This window comes from Myxine glutinosa, chromosome 12, assembly GCF_964187855.1.
Source record: "Myxine glutinosa chromosome 12, kmMyxGlut1.1, whole genome shotgun sequence".
Taxonomy (NCBI): Eukaryota; Metazoa; Chordata; class Myxini; order Myxiniformes; family Myxinidae; genus Myxine; species Myxine glutinosa.
In genome coordinates, this window is record NC_136272.1 from 46794334 (window position 1) to 46813854 (window position 19521).

Consider the following 19521-nt stretch of genomic DNA (forward strand, 5'->3'; position numbering starts at 1 on the left):
ACACAGCCAAATTCAAGCTTGAGCCTTGCTGACACCAATGAACTAAAGAACACCATGATACTGCATTCCTGCATGGGTCTGCCGCCCAGCTTCGCCTTCCGCGACAGGTATACGGCCAGTTTAGCAGTAGCGGTTAGGAACCCGAATACAATGGATGTGGTTCCCTTTTTGGGAGGAAAGCCAAAGATGTAAGCTTTCAAAGAAAAGGTAACCTGCAATCTATGGGAAATAAAATTTAACCAATGAAACAAAGGAGAAAGTCTTTCACAATTAATGAAAGCATGAAGCAAATCTTCCCTCGCCGGACAAAAGGGGCAACAGCCGGAAATGGGGGAAAAAAAACGGATGACAGCATTGGAAGGAACAATCCAGTGGGCCAAACGCCACTGAAGGTCACCTGTTCTTTTAGAAATAAGTCCAGCATACATTGTATCCCATAAAGGCTCAGAGGGGGGACCGGGAGGCAAGAGTCCTTTCCACCGGGTAACCCCAACTAGAGGTGGGTCCCCAAGAAGAAGTTTCACACAAGACCTATAGATACTCTTGCTGCTCATGCCATGGAAGGGGGGTGACCCTGCGCTCATGGGGGGCAGCTCGTTTGGGGTAAAAGTGACCCCTAATTTTGGGACTGTGGGCTCGACCTCTATGTCCTGCGTCCAATGTAGGCCTAGCTGGTGGCCCTTTCGGATCACCGCTCTTAGTATATTCTCGATTTGCCTCCTGGACCGAACACCTGTTAGGTCCGCCAGCTCGTTCGCAGGCTTCCATCCCTGTCCAGAGTCGTGTCGGAGATGACACACTTTCAGGATGTTGGCCGCTATAAAATGCTGGCAGAAGTCGCGACTCCTCGGGATATCGGGGAAAAGTGGGTTGAAAAATAAAGGCTCATGTGCATACATGTTAGTGCCATACGAGTCTGTTTGGCGACTTATCGAAACGCCCTGCCAGGCATTCAAGAGGCTCTGATAAAAAACTGGGAGCAGAGATGTATCGGTGTGTTGAAGGTTGGTCAGGAAAAGTTCCTGTCCGTATCCGAGCCTCCCAGCTCGTTGAAGAATGGAGCAGGCTAAGGGCTTTCCTGGTAGGTGTTCTGCATACAGCAAGCGTTGGATGGAGCGGAGCCGGAAGGCCAACAGGTGGCATTTCACATCGACTAGGCCATGACCACCCTTGGCCAAGGGACAACATATGGCGCTGGGTCGAAGCCAGTGGTAGCCTCCCCAAAATAAATCCACCAGTTTCCTCTGGATAGCTTGGAGCAAAACCTCCGGTGGTTGCAGGCAGATGAACCGGTGCCACAAAAGGGTAGTGACGAGGTTGTTGACAACTAGCACGCGACCCTTATAGGACAGGTGGGGTAGAGCTCTTTTCCATCGGCTCAAACGCCCGTCTACCTGGTCAATGATCCTGTCCCAATTGTTCTGGGCATACTGAGGAGGTCCGAGGAAGACGCCCAAATACTTGATGCCATCGTTTGCCCACACTAGTTCTGCAGGAAGGGGAGGTGGTGGTAATAACGGTGGCATAGATAAGTCGTTTTTTGGAAAGGGGATCCACAGAGCCTTGCTTTTCCCCCAATTACACCTTAATGATGAGGCAAGGTTGAAGTCCGACAAACACTTTGCCATGGCGTCACTGTCGCATTTTCTTTTTATAATGACACACAGGTCGTCGGCATAAGCTGACAGGGTCAAAGGTGGGTGTCCTGGAGAAAGGGCAAGTCCAGGGATATCCTTTCTGAGGGCGATTAAGAGGGGCTCCAAGGCGAGGGCAAATAATAGACCTGAAAGTGGACAACCTTGCCTTACCCCTCTCTGAACCTTTATGGGTGGGCAAAATTCGTTGTTAACTTTGATCAGGCTGGAGATGTTTGCATATAACAAAGCTATGTAGGCTCTAAAATTTGTGCCAAGCCCGCAAGCTTGTAACACATGACACAAAAACTCATGATCAATGCTATCAAAGGCTTTTGCCAGGTCAAGAAACACCAATCCAAAATCCTCTTTAACACATTTACCAGTTAACAAATCTCTGACTAGGAATATGTTGTCATAGATGGATCTGCCAGGGATGCCGCAACTTTGATCAGGTGACACCAGGTCCCCGATAACTGTCTTCAACCGGTTCGCAAGGACCTTGGAAAACAGTTTGTAATCCGTGCACAACAAAGAGATCGGACGCCAGTTTGACAGGTGTCGGAGATCGCCAGTCTTGGGTAGCAGGCAGAGTACTGCTCTTCTAAAACTGAGCGGTAATTCTCCGGATAAAAGAGATGCATCCAGAACATTGAGCAGCTCTGGGCCCAAAATGTCCCAGAATGCCGAAAGAAATTCGGCCGGTAGGCCATCGATGCCAGGGGCTTTTCCCGACTCCATCTCAGCGAGTGCACCGGATAGCTCTGGAAGGGTAATTGGAGCATCCAGTTCCAGACGTTGGGCCTCAGCCACGGAAGGAAGGTGAGAGGTCAAAACATTCATCATTTCGTGAGAAACTGTTTTGGCCTTGAAAAGTTCAGAAAAGAAATCAATTATATTTAATCTTATATCACTCGGATTTGTTAGGATGTTCCCCCCTGGGTCCAAAACCGAAGATATGAGTCGTGCTGGTTTCTCTATAGTTTCTAGGTGAAAGAAAGCCTTAGTTGGGGTATCTGAAACCTTTATATTTTGTATTCTTAGCCGAATTAGTGTGCCCGCTGCTTTTTCATGGATCAAATCCCTTAATTGGGCCTTCTTCTCGAGTAGCAACCGATAGTTCACTGGGTTGCTCTCATTGGCCAACTTGCTCTCTAACCTTAAGATGTCTGCTTCCAAGCAAGCCATCGTGATATGTTTTACATTGGTACAGTGCGAATTAAATTGTTGACAAAATACTCGAATTTGGGCCTTTAGGTTATCCCACCAGAGGCTAATTGAGGAGAAAGAAGATTTTTTAGTACTCATTTCAGCCCAGAAATCACGAAAGGAGTCTGTAAATAAACTGTCCTCTAAAAGTTTAACGTTAAACTTCCAGTAACTATTTCTGCATGTGGGTCGAGGAAAAGAAAGATCTAAGGTTACCATATGGTGGTCTGAAAACAATGACGGAAAACAACCTGACGAGGCCGCGACGTTCTTAAAGGGTACATTTATGTACCAGCGGTCGAGTCTTGCCGAAGACACCCGGCCATTGGCACATCGACACCAGGTAAACTGGACTGTGTTGGGGTGGTGCAATCGCCAAACATCCAGTAGACCGGCCGTCTTAAAGAAACGGGATAGGTCCGCATGGGACTCGGGGTGGGGTTCTGCCGAGTTTCTGTCTTTCGGAGGGTCAAAGGTGCAATTAAAGTCACCACCAATGCACACACATTGATCGAGATCAACTGATTTCAGGTGGTTTACCATGGAAGTGAAGAAGACCTTTCGGTCCCTGCTCTCACTAGGTGCGTACACATTGAAAATGGTACAGCGGAAGTTTTGATGTGCAAGCTGGAGGGAAATAAGCCGGCCTTTTATGACTTCCTGAAAATGACAAGACTCGAAAGCTAGGCCTGGCTTTAGAAAAAACCCAACCCCAGCAGATGAGGCTGACAGATTGCTAAAATAGCATTGCCCTTTGAAAGTTTGGCACCAGTCATGTTCCACGTTAGGTGTGATGTGGGTCTCTTGTAGTAAAAGAACATTTGCCTTTTTACGGTCAAACAAGTTTTTGACTTGGGCCTGACGGAGGTGGCTTGCACCCCCACCATTCATGTTTAAGGTCGCAAAGGAAATGTTTTTCATTCCGTGGTAATGAAATCGCCCTGTGCTTGGGAACACTCTGCACCTGCTCGGGTAACAAACTTTCTTAACCTGTGGAGTTGAGATTTCGTCAGGTCAAAATCCTCACGCGCTTTGATTATTGACTTTGCGGTGCACATGAATGCAGCCAAGTCAGGGAAATTGTCTTTAATGACAATGTTGCGGTGACGATACGTTTCGTTAAGGAAGGTAAGAACGAGTTGAGGGGATACCTGTGAGTGACCTGTCATTGTTTGTGACAGCGCGGTTGCCTCAATGTCATCTTCGGACTCAGACACGTCAGATAACATGTCGTCGGGATCTGGGGTATTACCCGCTGCCCCCGCGGTCTTGTCTGGGGGCACCTTCACAAGTTTCTCAAGGTGTTCCCGAGGGCACTCGTTAACACTTTGGTGGATATTTGTTTCTGGGGTCGGAGCTTGGGTTTGAGATCCCGGCAAACTCAGATTTGCTGGCCCCGTTTGTACAGTGGGAGCGTTTATTGAATCCTTAGTCTGCTCGGTATTTAAAGGGGGGGCAGGCGGAAAACCATTTCCCAGCTCGGAAATGGTAATACTTTCACTGGAGGTTTCGCACTCGGAAACTTCCAGGTGAGAGGTACAAATTTTATTTTTTGGCTCATTTACATAATGAGACTCACTGGTGTCATTGGCAACGGTATCCATGTTCTCAGTTAGTGAGGGAATGTCAGAGGGGCACTCGGACACGTGTGCGCCGGAAATGGTGCCGCCCATGACCGCCTTCTTTGCAGCACCAGCGAAACTGCTTGGCGCTGGTGCTCTTCGCTTTTTAGAAAACACTGTGGATTCTTCGTTCATGGGTTCGGGAAAGGGGGCAATGCTAGTTGTGTCAGTCGCATCGGTGGGTGTCATCACATTGGAATCGAAAGGCACCGGTGTGACAGACGACTCAGTCGGGGTGTCAGAAGGTACGGTCGGGGTGTCAGAAGGTACGGTCGGGGTGTCAGAAGGTACGGTCGGGGTGTCAGAAGGTACGGTCGGGGTGTCAGAAGGTACGGTCGGGGTGTCAGAAGGTACGGTCAGGGTGTCAGAAGGTACGGTCCGGGCGTCCGAAGGTGCGGTCGGGGTGTCAGAGGGTACGGTCCGGGTGACGGAAGGTACGGTCGGGGTGTCAGAAGGTACGATCAGGGTGTCAGAAGGTACGGTCCGGGCGTCCGAAGGTGCGGTCGGGGTGTCAGAGGGTACGGTCCGGGTGACGGAAGGTACGGTAGGGGTGACAGGAGATACGGTCCGGGTGACGGAAGGTACGGTAGGGGTAACAGGAGATACGGTCCGGGTGTCAGCGAGCATGGTCGGGGTGTCAGAAGGCGCGGTGGAGGGATTGGCCTTTTTGCAAGCCCTTTCGTTATGTCCCGGTTCACCACACTTCGGACAAGCGGCCCTAGGACAGAATCTTTTAACGTGTCCGAATTCTCCACAATTAAAGCAAGTTAAGGAGGCTGAGGAAGCATACATGTGGTATTCTCGATCATCCAACGATACTTTAAAGGATATATTTAAACCTGTATCGGCTCCGCGATCCGGGAGGATCATGTACACCTGCCTCCTAAAGCTCATCACGTGTTTAACACGATCACTGCGACACCCGAGCGGGATCATTGAGATTCGGGAAACAATTTTTCCATAACGAGACAGAACAGATAGGAGTTTCTCGCCTGGCACAAATGGTGGGACGTTGGATATTGTTATCTTGGTCGCTGGCGTATCCATAGGGGATACCGTAATGTAATGGCCCCCTTTTATGGTTAGACCGGTACTAACGACGTCATGGACGAGTTTTTCTTCTGACACGAAGACAACAAATTTTTGGTTCATTCGTGACGCCGCACGAACATTACCGTCTCCTATGATGGATCCCACGGCAAGGATAATGTCCTCAGTAGGAGCTCCCTCGGGCGGAACACATGCGAATGCATGCTTACGTGTCAATTTCTCGAACGCCTCGCAACGAGAGCGTGTATTCGCCATACCGGCGAAATCCCCCCCCCCCCCCCCCTTGTCCGAACCGGACAAGAAGGTGTCAAACCTAAATAATCAAACTAAAGTAAATAATAAACGTGCATTATAAGCGCAAAAAAAGGCTTACAAAGCGTCGTCAAAGCCAGTAGGCCGCACCCAAAATGGGCTCGCTCTCAATCCTCTCTCTCTTGAAGACAAGGGTACAGAACGGATGGAAACACGATGCCGAAGCACAACGGATGGAAAAGGAGAGGGAGGGGGGGCAGGGGAGGGCAGGAGAGGAGAAAAACTCACAAAGAACTCACTACACCACAGAGCAGTTGCTCACAGCCGCCATGACGCCACACCCACCACAAACGGCCAGCAGGGGGCGCGAGAGAGAGAGAGAGAGAGAGAGAGAGAGAGAGAGAGAGAGAGAGAGAGAGAGAGAGACTTTGACTTTTGACGTCCTTTTATTCCAAAAATTATAAAGTGCATGGATGTACAGTGTATAAAATCAACAAAGCCAAAAACAAGAGAAAACGATGAAGCGAGGAAACAATACAGATATATGCGTTGATCAGTTCAACTTTTACCGAAAACAAATGCAATCTTCTGCAGCACTATTATGAATTGTAGAAATTATGAACAATCATGAGAAAAATAATACCAACTCGTTTTGGCGGACTTCACAGACACTTTTCAAACACCATTTTTCCACAAATCCATCAATTTCGCCCATGCTCTTGGAAAACTCAAACTCATGTTTTAGCCTTGCAGCACACAGTGCGTTGAAAAACGTCATGACCTTGCACTGATGAATGGGCTTACCATTCCGCTGCTCCTTTCTGGACAGGTAAGTGGCAAGCTTTGCTGTAGCTACAAAAAAGCACAACAGTTCATAGTCCTTGTTGTGTTGCCGTCTCTTTTTGAGCCCAAAAATAAAGGATCGAAAAGTAAATCTGAAATTCATTTTGAACGACACAAAGTCTAACCATTCAAATAAAGGAAAAAGTCTTTCACAGCCAATGAAAAAATGAAAAACATCCTCATTTACAGAACAAAAGGGGCAACATGCAGATATTGGGGCAAAATTCCATACATATGTATTACATGGGATGATCCCGTGGGCAAGGCGCCACTGAAGATCACCTGTTCTTTTGTTGATCAGCTTACTATACATTGATTCCCATACAGGTTCATTGGGGGGCCCGGCAGGGAGTAGCCTCTTCCATCGTGCTACTCCATTTAGCGGAGGAATACCAAGAACTTGAGATAACCACCACCTATACAGGCTCTTGCTGCTCTCAGCATGCAATACACTTGTCCCTGTGCTTACAGGTGGAAGTTCGTTGGGAAAGCAGGCAAAAATCAGTTTCGGAAACGGGGACTCGTTGGGGTGTCAAAAAGTATTCCAAGTCCAAAGTTTCTGTAGCTGATGACGTTTTTGAACAACTTTCCTCAAAATCGTTCCAATTGTCCTCTTGGACCGAATCGCCGTCAAGGTTGAAATTTCCTCCACATTCCTCCACCCGACACCGGAGTTTGGCCGAAGGTGCCATACTTTGTTTATGCCTGCCTCAATAAAGCGTTGGCACAAATGGCGACTCTTGAGAACATCAGGGAAGAGAGGGTTGAAGAACAGGGGTTCAACCTCGAACATCCCTGGGGAGTAGGTGTCCGCTTTACGGCTCACGGAAAGTCTTTCCCAGGCACTGAGAAGGCTCTGGTAAAATATGGGGAGCGTTGATGTATTCACGTACTTGAGGTGAGTCAGGAATACTTCGAGACCATAGCCGAGTCTACCCGCCTGCTGTAAAATATGGCAAGCCAAGGCATGGTTTGGCAGGTTTTCACCAAATAGGAGGCGTTGAATGGAGCACAGGCGAAAAGCCATGAGACGGGATCTCACGTGAACAAGGCTCTGACCACCTTCCGATGAAGTAAGGCATATTACACTTGGCCGCAGCCAATGATGGCCTCCCCAAAAAAAGTCCACAAGTTTGGCCTGTATCCTGTCCAGCAACACTTCTGGTGGTTGCAGGCAAATAAAGCGATGCCACAACGTTGCAGCAACCAAGTTGTTTGCCACTAAGACTCGGCCCTTAAATGAGAGGTGCGGTAGGGCTCTTTTCCACAGGTTCAGCCTCCTGTCTATTTCTCCGGTCACACCTTCCCAATTCCTTTTCTCAAATTGTGTAGAGCCCAGGGACACACCAAGGTAATCAACACCATCTGTTTTCCACTCCAAGTTTTCTGGAAGAGCAGGCAGATGTGTTGGGACAGGTAGGCAGCTATTAAGGTATGGCACCCAAAGAGCTTTGCTTTTCGTCCAATTAACCTTCAGAGATGAAGCCATGAAAAAGGTTCTTAAGGACTTTACAAGAGCAACAATGTCTTGGTGGTTTTTTATAATGACGCAAACATCGTCTGCATAGGCCGATATAGTCATTGGTGGGCTTCCAGGAAAACAGGTCAGGCCAGAGATATTCTTTCTCAGTGTGCAAAGAAATGGCTCCATTGCTAGCGCAAAAAGCAAACCTGAGACTGGGCAACCCTGCCGTACCCCCCTCTGAACCTTTATGGGGGGAACCAGTTCATTGTTCACCTTAATTACACTGGAGATGTCAGTGTACAATAAAGTTATAAAGGCCCTGAAAATTACCCCAAACCCACATGCTTCAAGAACATGGCACAAGAAAACATGGTCAATGCTGTCAAAGGCTTTTTCAAAGTCTAGAAAACATATTCCAAAATCATTTTGGTCATGGCGAGCATACATTAAATCCCGCACGAAAAAAATGTTGTCGTAAATCGAACGACTGGAGATGCAGAATGTCTGATCAGGTAAAACCAGATCACCAATGACTTTTTTTAAGCGATTTGCCATTGCTTTCGAAAACAGTTTATAGTCGGTACACATTATTGAAACCGGTCTCCAATTCTCCATCCGCCGGAGGTCTCCTGACTTTGGGAGAAGACTCACCACTGCTCTCCTTAGGCTTAGTGGCATTACACCTTTTCGCAAGGATTCTTGGATTACAATCAATAGTTCTGGGCCCAAAATGTCCCAAAATTCCATGTAAAACTCAGCTGGCAGGCCATCAATTCCAGGAGCCTTTCCAGATTCCATTCCAACCAGGGCACGCTGTAATTCATCAAGGCTTAAAGGCACATCCAGCTCCAGGCGTTGAGTCTCAGTTAGGGTTGGGAGATGGGAGGTAAAACATTTTATTTTATCCTCATATATATCTTTTTTAGCAAATAGTTCAGAATAATACTTTCTAATAGTGATTTTTACCCCATCAGAACTTGTAATTTCATTCCCACTGGGGTCCTTAACTGATGAAATAAGCTGGGGAGGCTTCGTTTCAGCTTCTAAGTGAAAGAAGGCTTTGCTAGGACTATCCGATACTTTGATGCTTTTTACTCTCAGTCTAACTAGCAGTCCTGCAGCCTTCTCCTGTAATAGTTCCCGGAGTTGGGTCCTTTTTTCAAGGAGCAATTTATAATTTGCCTCATTTTCCTGCTCTGCCATTTTGTTTTGCAGTTTTAGAATTTCGGTTTCCAACCGTGCCAATGTGATTTGATTTTCATGGGTGATGTGAGAATTAAACTGTTGACAAAAAAGTCGTATATGAGTTTTCATATTATCCCACCAAAGGTTAGTGGAAGCAAAGAGGGGCTTTTTTCCAACTATTGCTATCCATAGGATGCGAAAGGCTTCCTTAAACAGGGTATCATCCAAAAGGCTTGTATTGAATTTCCAATAGGCGCTCCTCCGTTTGAATTGTGGGAAAGATAGGCCCATCGTGACCATGTGGTGGTCAGAGAAGATGGAAGGGGTAATAGTTGAGGAGGTTGCAATATTCCTTAATCGTGGGGTGATGTACCAGCGGTCAAGCCTCGCTAAGGATACTTGGCCATTGGAGCATCGACACCATGTAAACTGCCGGTCATTTGGGTGCATCAATCGCCATACATCCAAAAAAACCCCACCTGAAAGGAACTGGGAGAGGTTACCGTGGGACTCGGGATGTGGTTCCGGTGAATTTCTGTCTATTTTGGGCTCTAGCGTACAATTGAAATCTCCCCCCATGCATATGCACTGATTTGGGTCAAACAAGTTTAAATGGTTTATCACTTCAGTAAAGAAGGCTTTACGGTCAGTACTCTCGCTTGGTGCATATACATTAAAAATAATAAGCTTCAAGCTATTGATCACCAATTCTAGGGAGGCAAAACGTCCCCGAATCACCTCCTGAAAGAGGCAAGATTCAGGTACAAGTCCTGGTTTTAGCAAAAACCCCACTCCAGCAGATACAGATGACATATTACTGAAGAAACATTTACCTTTGAACATGCTGCTCCAGTCATGTTCAACCTTCTCAGTAATATGAGTTTCCTGCAGTAATATTACATCGACTTGTTTCCTTTTGAATAAACTATTCACTTGGATCTGGCGGACGTGACTGGCCCCACCACCATTTATATTGAGTGTTGCAAGATTAAGCGTCTTCATCACTCATTAGTAAATTTTGTCTGACACTGTGAGTACTCACTCTTTGCCTTTGTTATGATTTTCTTTAGTCGATGAAACTGCGATTTTGTTAGGTTTAGTTCCTCAGATTTTTTTATGACTAGTTTTGCAGCCTGAATAAAGGGAGCCAAATCAGGGAAATGATCCCCAATGATGACATTTCGCTGTCTATACGTTTCATTGAGGAATGAGAGAACAATATGGGGAGGGGTTGGGGGTTGATCTGGCATTAATTGTGATAATGCTGTTACCTCCACCTCCTCTTCCGATTCTGATAAATCAGAAAGTGGTCCAATGGGGTCTGGGTCAATACCGTTTTCTTCTCCTGCTATGCAACCTAGCCTTCCCTTGTCTGGGGGGTCCACGCAGTGCTGTGTTTGCGAAACATCAGCACATTGATTACTGATTTCCTCAATTGGCATGAAATCATTATTCCCACATTCCTGTGGATTTATGTTTCCGCCCTTTTCTGCTATATTGGCAGATTTATTATGGATGTCAGCCTGTTCGGCGACATTCGCTTGGATCAATGATGCGCCATTCACGGTATCGTGGCCCGAAGTATTTACATCATTAACGTCGTCTGTGTGAGTAATGGAAGCGCGTTGTTTTAGCGGCTGAACCCTGATGCTCTTTTCTGGGTTTTCTTCTTTATTTATTTGGTCCGCACTTTGCAGAGAGATTCCAGGTGCATCCTGAAGAGTTTTTTCACTAACAGCCTGCAAGTCGAGCACGACCTTTTTACCTGCTCCAGATGAGTCACTATCATCCGGAGCCCTTCGTTTACTCGTCCCCACCTTGCTATCAGTGTCCATTTCAACATTTTGCTGAGGAAGAATAAATGCGTTCACGCTTGGAACACTGGATTCACCCTCATTAGGAATTTTAGGCGGTGGCAATGCGATAGCCTCCCCCCCACTGGGAATCTCAATTAGTGGAGCAACGTTAACCTCCCTCCCACTGGGAGTATTCATTAGTGGAGCAGCGTTTACCTCCCTCCCCCTGGGCGTATTCATTAGCAGAGCAACCTCCTCCTTACAAACTATGGCAGTGTGACCCGTCTTGCCACACCTGACACACGAGGCTTTGGGACAAGAACGTTTTAAATGTCCATACGCTCCACACTGAAAGCATGTTAAGGTGGTGGACGATGCGTATAGCTGGAAATTTGCCTCTTCAAAATTAATTTGGAAAGTGATATTGAGGCCTGTGTCATCCCCGCGGTCTGGAAGGACCATATATACCTGTCTGCGGAAGCTCATTACGTGCTTAACACGTTCATTCCGACACCCAAGAGGGATTGTTGAAATCCTCGATACCATTTTACCGTACCGTGATAGCACGGTCATTAACTTGTCATTTGGGATAAATGGAGGTACGTTGGAAATAACCACTCTCGTCGCGGGAGTTAATAGCGGCGATGCCATCATAAAGTGACCGCTTTCCGTGGTTATTCCCGCGCTTACCACGTCATGGACGAGTTCCTCGTCCGAAACGAACACCACCACTTTCTGGTTCATACGCGAAGCTGCACGTATATTTTCATCTCCAACAATGCTCCCCACAGCGAGGATGATGTCCTCGACAGGGACTCCATCCGGAGGCACGCACACAAACGCGTGCTTCCTGGTTAAGCCTTCAAAGTCATCGCGACGAGAGCGTGCATTCACCATTCCGGCGAAAATACCCCCCCCCCCCCCCCCCTCTCCCCGCTTGTCCGAGCCGGACACGAGGGTATCAAACCTAAATAAACGAACTAAAGTAAAAAATAAACGTGCATTATAAGCACAGAAATGGCTTACAACGCGCCGTCAACGCCAGTAGGCCGCGCCCAGAATGGGCCCGCTCTCAATCCTCTCTCTCTCGAAGGCAAAGGTGTAGAACAGATGGGAACAAATGCCAAAGCACACAGGATGGAAAAGGAGAGGGAGGGGGGGCAGGGGAGGGCAGGAGAGGGGGGAAAACTCACGACGAACTCACCAAAACACAGAGCAGTTGCTCACAGCCGCCATGACGCTACACCCAACGTACCGACGGCCGATAGGTGGCGACAGAGAGAGAGAGAGAGAGAGAGAGAGAGATGGGAGAGATGGGAGAGATGGGAGAGATGGGAGAGATGGGAGAGATGGGAGAGAGAGAGAGAGGGAGAGAGAGAGAGAGAGAGAGAGAGAGAGAGAGAGAGAGAGACAGGAGAGAGAGAGAGAGATGGGAGAGACGGGAGAGATGGGAGAGAGAGAGGGAGGGAGAGAGAGAGAGAGAGAGAGAGAGAGACTTTAACTTTGACGACAAAAATATCAAAAATAATATTTTTCTGAAGTTTAAATAAAACCATTTCACAAATAAAATATAAACAACAAGCAAAACCATTTTAAAGGGAACATTTACATAAAGACCATTAATACATCAAGAAAAGAACAAAGAAAATAATAAAGTGTTTTGTTCCTCACAAAAATTCATATTATGTTCAAGGAGTGATCAATCTGTGATCAACACACCATTTTGCACAGAGCAAAGCGCATTATTTCATGCCCATATCTATCTATAATTCCAGTAATCTCTGTGTGTGTGTGTGTGTGTATGTATGTCTGTGTGTCTGTGTGTTTGTCTGTGACCGCTGTTTCTCGACAACCACGGGTCCGATATACTTGAAACTTGCCAGGTATATTGCTGGGGACCTGAGGATGTGCCTTTTCAAGGTTTCATATTAATCGGAGAAGTAGTTACCGAGCTATGGCGATTTCTTTACCAAACTCCGCAAGCCGTTCGCTTTGGACCAAACCATTTCATGTAAATAGAGGGGGGGGGGGGGGGGGATTGTCACCGTACTCGCAAGCCGTTCGCTTTGGACCAAACCATTTCATGTAAATAGAGGGGGGGGATTGTCACCGTACTCGCAAGCCGTTCGCTTTGGACCAAACCATTTCATGTAAATAGAGGGGGGGGGGATTGTCACCGTACTCGCAAGCCGTTCGCTTTGGCTTTGCGAATGGACCAAACCATTTCATGTAAATAGAGGGGGGGGGATATAATTTTAGATATATATATAGTACGGGCATGCCCTAGTACTTTTAAAGATCAGTAATTAAATCCATAGATGTATAGAAACAAAATTCCATTTTAATACGGGCAAATACAAGTCCTTTAAAACAGGCCGGAAGGTTATCTGCACATCGTAAAGGATTGTCAATTTGCATTTTTCTCGTGCGATATATTGATTTCTTTACCGTGGGAACGGGAAAGTTCGCTAAAACCACTTATATTGGGTGTGTGAATTAATGAATGAATTCATTATATTGGGTGTGTGTTGGAGACAAAGCCAAAAATAAAAGAATTCAAGGTAAAGTTTAAAGAAAGCTTCGTACACATTTCATGAAGCAAAACAAATAAAGGAATCAAGCGTGCACATTAAACATAAGCATGTGACAAGGTCTCAAGAGCACCACAGAAGGGACAATGGTCAGATATTTCAGGAGAAAAAACATGTAAGAGTTTATTGGTGGGTAATATCCAATGTGCCAACCTCCACGACAGGTCGGCAGTTTTCTTCGGAATAAGTACATGATAATAGGCTTTCCAGTTAGGTTGGAAGGGGTATTCTGTAGGCAAGCAATTGTGCCACTTCCTCAACTGCCACGTTCCGAAGGAGGGCCGGATTGCTTTGACGCAGGCCTGATATACTACACGATTTTCCAGACCTGCAGATCCAAAACGTAGTTTTGGTAAATATTTTATTATTGTACCAGAATTCATTACAGTGGGGGTGAGTTCTACATTTGGGAAACAGAGGCTTGGTTCACAAACAATTGGGCCATCACCAGTGCGAGGATATTGCTCCCAGTGCACCTTAACTCTGCGGTACACGTTAAGTATTTCACATAGTACAGCAGATATTATGCGGTTAGACCGCATGCCAACTTTATTCGCAAGTGCTGCAGCACTTAACCATCTCTTGTTGTCAATCATTAGATCAGCAACGCGATCGACACCGTTCTGAACAAAATAATCAACAAAGGAGCGTTCCGTTCTTATTCTTTTGAAAAGAGAGTTGAAAAAAAGAGGTTCACTGAAAAACATCTCTTTGGCGAAGGAAACATAATCACTGTCGACCATGAAAACACGCCAAGCATTTAAAATTCTATTATAAAATGGTGGAAGCAAGGACAAATCAATACATTTCATGTTCATTAGAAATAGACCAGATGAATAGTCTGGCATGCCGGTTTGACGAAGGAGGAGGAGAGCAGTGGACCTCCAGGCTAGGTCTGATGGACCATAGAGAAGCCGCCAGATTGCGGCGATGCCAAATGCCATTGCCCTGCATACGATGTCTAGAAGACCATGCCCACCTTCCTCTAAGTCTAAGGGAAGATTCAGGATCTCTGGACGAAGCCAATGTTTTCCACTCCAGAAGAAGTTTATTATTTTCTTCTGTATATTCAGCAGAAAGTGTTCAGGAGGCGGAATGGCTTTGATTCTGTGCCACAGTACAGATGCTGCTAAATTGTTGATGACCAGGACTCGTCCCCGGTATGAAAGCAGAGCCAGCAACCCTTTCCATTTCCGCAGCTTTTGTTCGAGAGAGTCAGCGAGACCCTCCCAATTTTTCGCTTGCGTTGCTGCATCAACGAGGAAAACACCAAGGTACTTCATTCCATTGAGGGACCACGTGAGGTGTTTCGGAAGGACAGGCATAGGCAGCTGGCATGGGCCCATCCACATCGCCTGGCACTTGTTCCAGTTTACCAAAGCTGAAGAAGCTAAACCATAATAGTCCAAGCAGTCCACCAGTTTCTTGATCTCATCGCTATTATGTACGATGACACAAATATCGTCAGCATATGCAGAGACTTTCACAGGTCTTGTGAGCAAATTTCTGCATCCGGTTAAGATGCTGCGGACTTTGATTAAAAGAGGCTCAATGGTTAAAGAGTACAGAATACCGGATAAAGGACATCCCTGGCGGATACCCCTTCCAACCTTTACAGGTGAAGTCAGTTCAGAGTTTAGTCTGAGTATTGAGGAAATACCATTATAGAGCAGTTTTACCATGGAGAGAAAAACAGGACCAAGTCCAAAACACTCTAGGACCTTGAAAAGATATACATGACTTACCTTGTCAAAAGCCTTCTCTTGGTTAAGCACAATCAAACCAAGATTGTCATTTTTTATTTTGCACACATCCCAAAGATCTCTTAATAAAAATATGTTGTCGTGTATCTGTCGGTTAGGGATACAAAAAGACTGATCACTTTGAATCAATGACTCTAGAAGTGGGGCGATGCATCGAGCTAGAACTTTAGAAAATATTTTATAATCTGAAGTTAGAAGAGAGATTGGATGCCAATTATCAATGAGTTAGAAGTCTCTTTTCTTAGGTAATAAACTAATTACTGCTCTACGGCAGCTCATCTGCAAGTCACCACAACGTAATGAACTAGTAAAGACCTCCAATAGTTCCGGGCCTAATAAGGGCCAAAAAGATTTATAAAACTCTATTGGGAGGCCGTCCAACCCAGGAGATTTACCCGTAGGTAAAGAAGCAAGGGAAAGTGTAAGCTCTTCCAAGGAAAGTAAGGAGCCAAGCTGATCCCTTTTAGCAGCACTTTGCATGGGTAAGTCAGATGTGAAATAACTTATTGAGCCATTGTCAACATCATTTGCCATAAACAAGCCTGAAAAGAAGTTGTAAACCTCCCTCTTTATATTATCTTGTGACGTCACAGTGTTACCAGTTGGGAGCTTTAAGGTTTAAATTTGCCTTTGATTGGTAGTCTTTTTATCAAAATGGAAGAAAAAATTATTCAGTGCATCTAAATTATATAGCTGATCCATCCGTAGACGGACCATTGCACCTTTTGCTTGGTATTCGACTAGGTTGTTTAGTAGAGTCTTCTTTTCCATAAACAAATGATTATTTGTTCCATTGGGGTTATTTGCCACATCAGTTTGCAACTTCATTATTTCCTTTTCTAGTGCGAACCTTTCCCTTTTTACACTAAAAGATGAGAAATAATTAAACTGTTGGCAAAAGACAGCGATCTGTGCCTTAGCGTAGTCCCACCATAATATCGGGTTAGCAAAATTATTCTTTTTCTTTGAGGCTAATCCAAAACACTTTGAAAGCTTCACAAAAAGCAGCATTTTCCAGTAACATGACATTGAACTTCCAATATGGACTGCCATGTTGCTGCAGAGCAAGCTTAAAGGACAAAATTACAGCCAGATGATCAGAAAAAGAGAAGGCACAATATCAGATTTCAATATCTTGTCAAGCATTACAGTATTGACATAAATTCTGTCTAACCTGGCTAGTGTGTGCATCTGAGACGTACATCTACACCAAGTAAATTGCCGTTGCATAGGGTGCTGAATACGCCAGACATCTATTAATCCCGTCGTCTTAATGATTTTCTCCAAAGGTTTGGCAGATCTAGGGTGTGGCTCCGCACTGTTTCTGTCTAAAACAGGGTCAAGAGTGCAGTTGAAGTCGCCACTCATTATAAAAGAGCAATTTAAGTCAATTGTACTCAGAAGATCCTCTAGCTTTAGAAAGAAGTTTTGCCTTTCAGCATTCTTACAGGGGGCATATATGTTTACAAAAACAAAGATTTGATTATTGGCAGTGAATTGAAGACAAGCCAGATGTCCGGGAATTATTTCATTATATTGAACTTGTGAGAGTGTTAATGAGGAGGAGACAAAGAAAGCAATTCCAGCAGTGAGGCAATTGATATCACTGAAGAACCACTGGCCCTTCATTAGCCTTCTCCACTGGGCTTGGCCATTCAGATCTCAATGCGTTTCTTGCAGTAACAAGACATCCAGGGGCAAACGCCGGGTCAGATCTTTTACCTGAACTTTGCATTATAAACTAACACCACCGTTAATGTTTAGACTGCCAAAACTAACACTCGTACTTTCGGAAAAAGAAAGAAGATAAATAACTAAATAGATCAAAAAACCCATAGGGACCTCATTTACGAAGCTCCTGCCGAGCTTTCTGGATCATTTTTCTTAGCCGGTGCTTCTGAGCATCAGTAAAATTTGGAGCGTCAGGGTTACGCACAATTTCCTTCATTTTAAAAATCAACACCTGAAGATCGGGGAAATGATCTTTCAGTTCAATGTTCCTTTTCCGATAGGAATCTCTCAAAAAGTCCTGAAGCTCGTCATCCGAAGGGCTGTTTACAGCCTTTAGAATCTGAGAGGACTCCTCTTGACCCTCACCATCAGATTCCTCATATGGGGAATCAATTGGCGTTTCAGCTTCCTGGCGCACATCACATGATTGCTCAGTTTCAATAAAAGAAACTTCTTCAGTAACGTTTTGTGCCGGCGTCACATTTGAAGCTTCTTCGGGATGTGAGGTGGGGGACTCCAAGCATGTTTGTGACATGACCACGATGCTCGGTTCATGGATGTCACTCTGCTTCAGTGGATTTAAATTATCCTCTTTTATTCTCTCTGTGCCCTTATTTTCCTCATTTATTCTTTTTTTACGAGGAGATTTTAGCTGCTTTTCCTCCTCTTGCGATTGACAGGAGGAAGCTGCACAATGAACGTCCTCGTGTGAGATGACACTGTCTGAGGGATCAGGAACACTCACTGGGATTGGAAAATTAGAATCCACTTTTTCCTTGATAATGTTTGTACTAATGGAGGTATCCTTTTCCTCTAATAAGGCAAACCTGTTATCACATTGAATTCCAGTGATGGAGTTTTCACTGATTTGCCTTTTCCCAGAAGATGACGCACTTCTTATGGCCGATTTACGTTTTTTAAGCTTTGGAAACGGTGACAAACCCCTCATTTGCGCTGTCCATTGGTTCAACGGGAGGGGCGTGTCCACTTGTTTACCTGGTTTATCCTGCACATTTGTCGAGCAGGAAACGTTAACATTAATCTGTGAGTCATTGTTACCCGTTTCGACCATGTTAGGCTGTTCCTTCTGATGGCGGCAAAACCGTTTCATGTGTCCCACTGCACCACAACCAAGGCACTTTAGGGTGTCGGTGGTGATGTATACTTGGTAATCGCGACCATTTGTCGTGAATTTTAAAGCAACATTCAAAGAGGAATACTCCTTTTTGAGAACCATAAAAACCTGTCTACAGAAACTAATCACGTGACTGACACATTCATCCTTACAGCCCCAAGGGAGCATTATTGATGGAGACCAAACTGCATCAAAATGCAATGCAAAAATTTTAATGTCAAAATATCAATCTGCTTTTTTTGGAATTCTGCTCCAATGTCTATACAAATAATCTTTGCAAAGTTTGGGGAAAATTCTTTCAGATTTCGAGGTGCAACGCAGCATGTCAAATTTTGGTAAAATTTCAATTTTCGGTGCTTTTAGAACTCCCATTTCCTATTAATATGACATCAATTTCTAAACAAATAAAACAAATACTTTTTGAGAAGATGTTATTGGAAAGAGAAAGATGTGTTTATTTAAAAATAAACATTGACATTTTCATTGAACATCACTGAAAAATGTTTGAAAATTGAGTCCTAGTCCTTCACTGTTTTCCGCTGGCGCTTGCAGCGGCGAAGATTGGGCTGCTCAGAGCGGTCATGCTCAACTGCTTGCAGCACATTCTGCAGATGTTGCTCACTCTTGGCTGCTGCCACAAAGTCTGATGTGAGTTTGACCCCACGCTCGGCACAGTCATTCACAACGTTGATGGCAGGCACATTCACCACACCTGCCTGGAATGATGCACTTGTAGCCCACTCCTCTACATTGAGTGAGAGAAATGCTGGATCGATGTGCAGCTGGTGCATACCGAACCAGCAGTCTGGGTTGGCAAGGTCGGCCAACCTGGTGGTCGGCGAGAGGACTGGGAACTTTGGCTTGCCGAAACCAGTGCCAAAGCGCTGCTGTGGGGCTCGCATAGGAAGATCTGGCTTGTGATCCAAGATGGCATCCGCAAGTGCACGCCGCTCATCAGCTGGCACCTTGGTGCTGAAGAGTGCCAGGGGAAGCATCTCACCAGTCAGGTATCAGAGGTGCCTCTCCAGTGCTTTCATGGCTGATGTTGCAATGCCCTCGTCAACAGACTTGTAAGCGTACAGGTTGTGGTAGAGTTTGAGGTCATTCCATGGGGCATCTACGGCTGTGTCACAGGTCAGCCACCATGTTGCGTAAATGTGCATAATTAAGTTGGCAAACGCCAGAATCTTCGGCACCTGCTGCCGTGTGGTGATGGTGCCCTGGGGAAGCAAGGCGATATGCTGC

General features: G+C 45.6%; 1 protein-coding gene across 1 annotated transcript in view; it reads left to right on the forward strand.

Moving 5' to 3' along the window:
* Window positions 1–19521, forward strand: part of LOC137437858 (apolipoprotein(a)-like) — a 110633-nt gene that overhangs the window by 35560 nt on the left and 55552 nt on the right. The window lies entirely within an intron of this gene.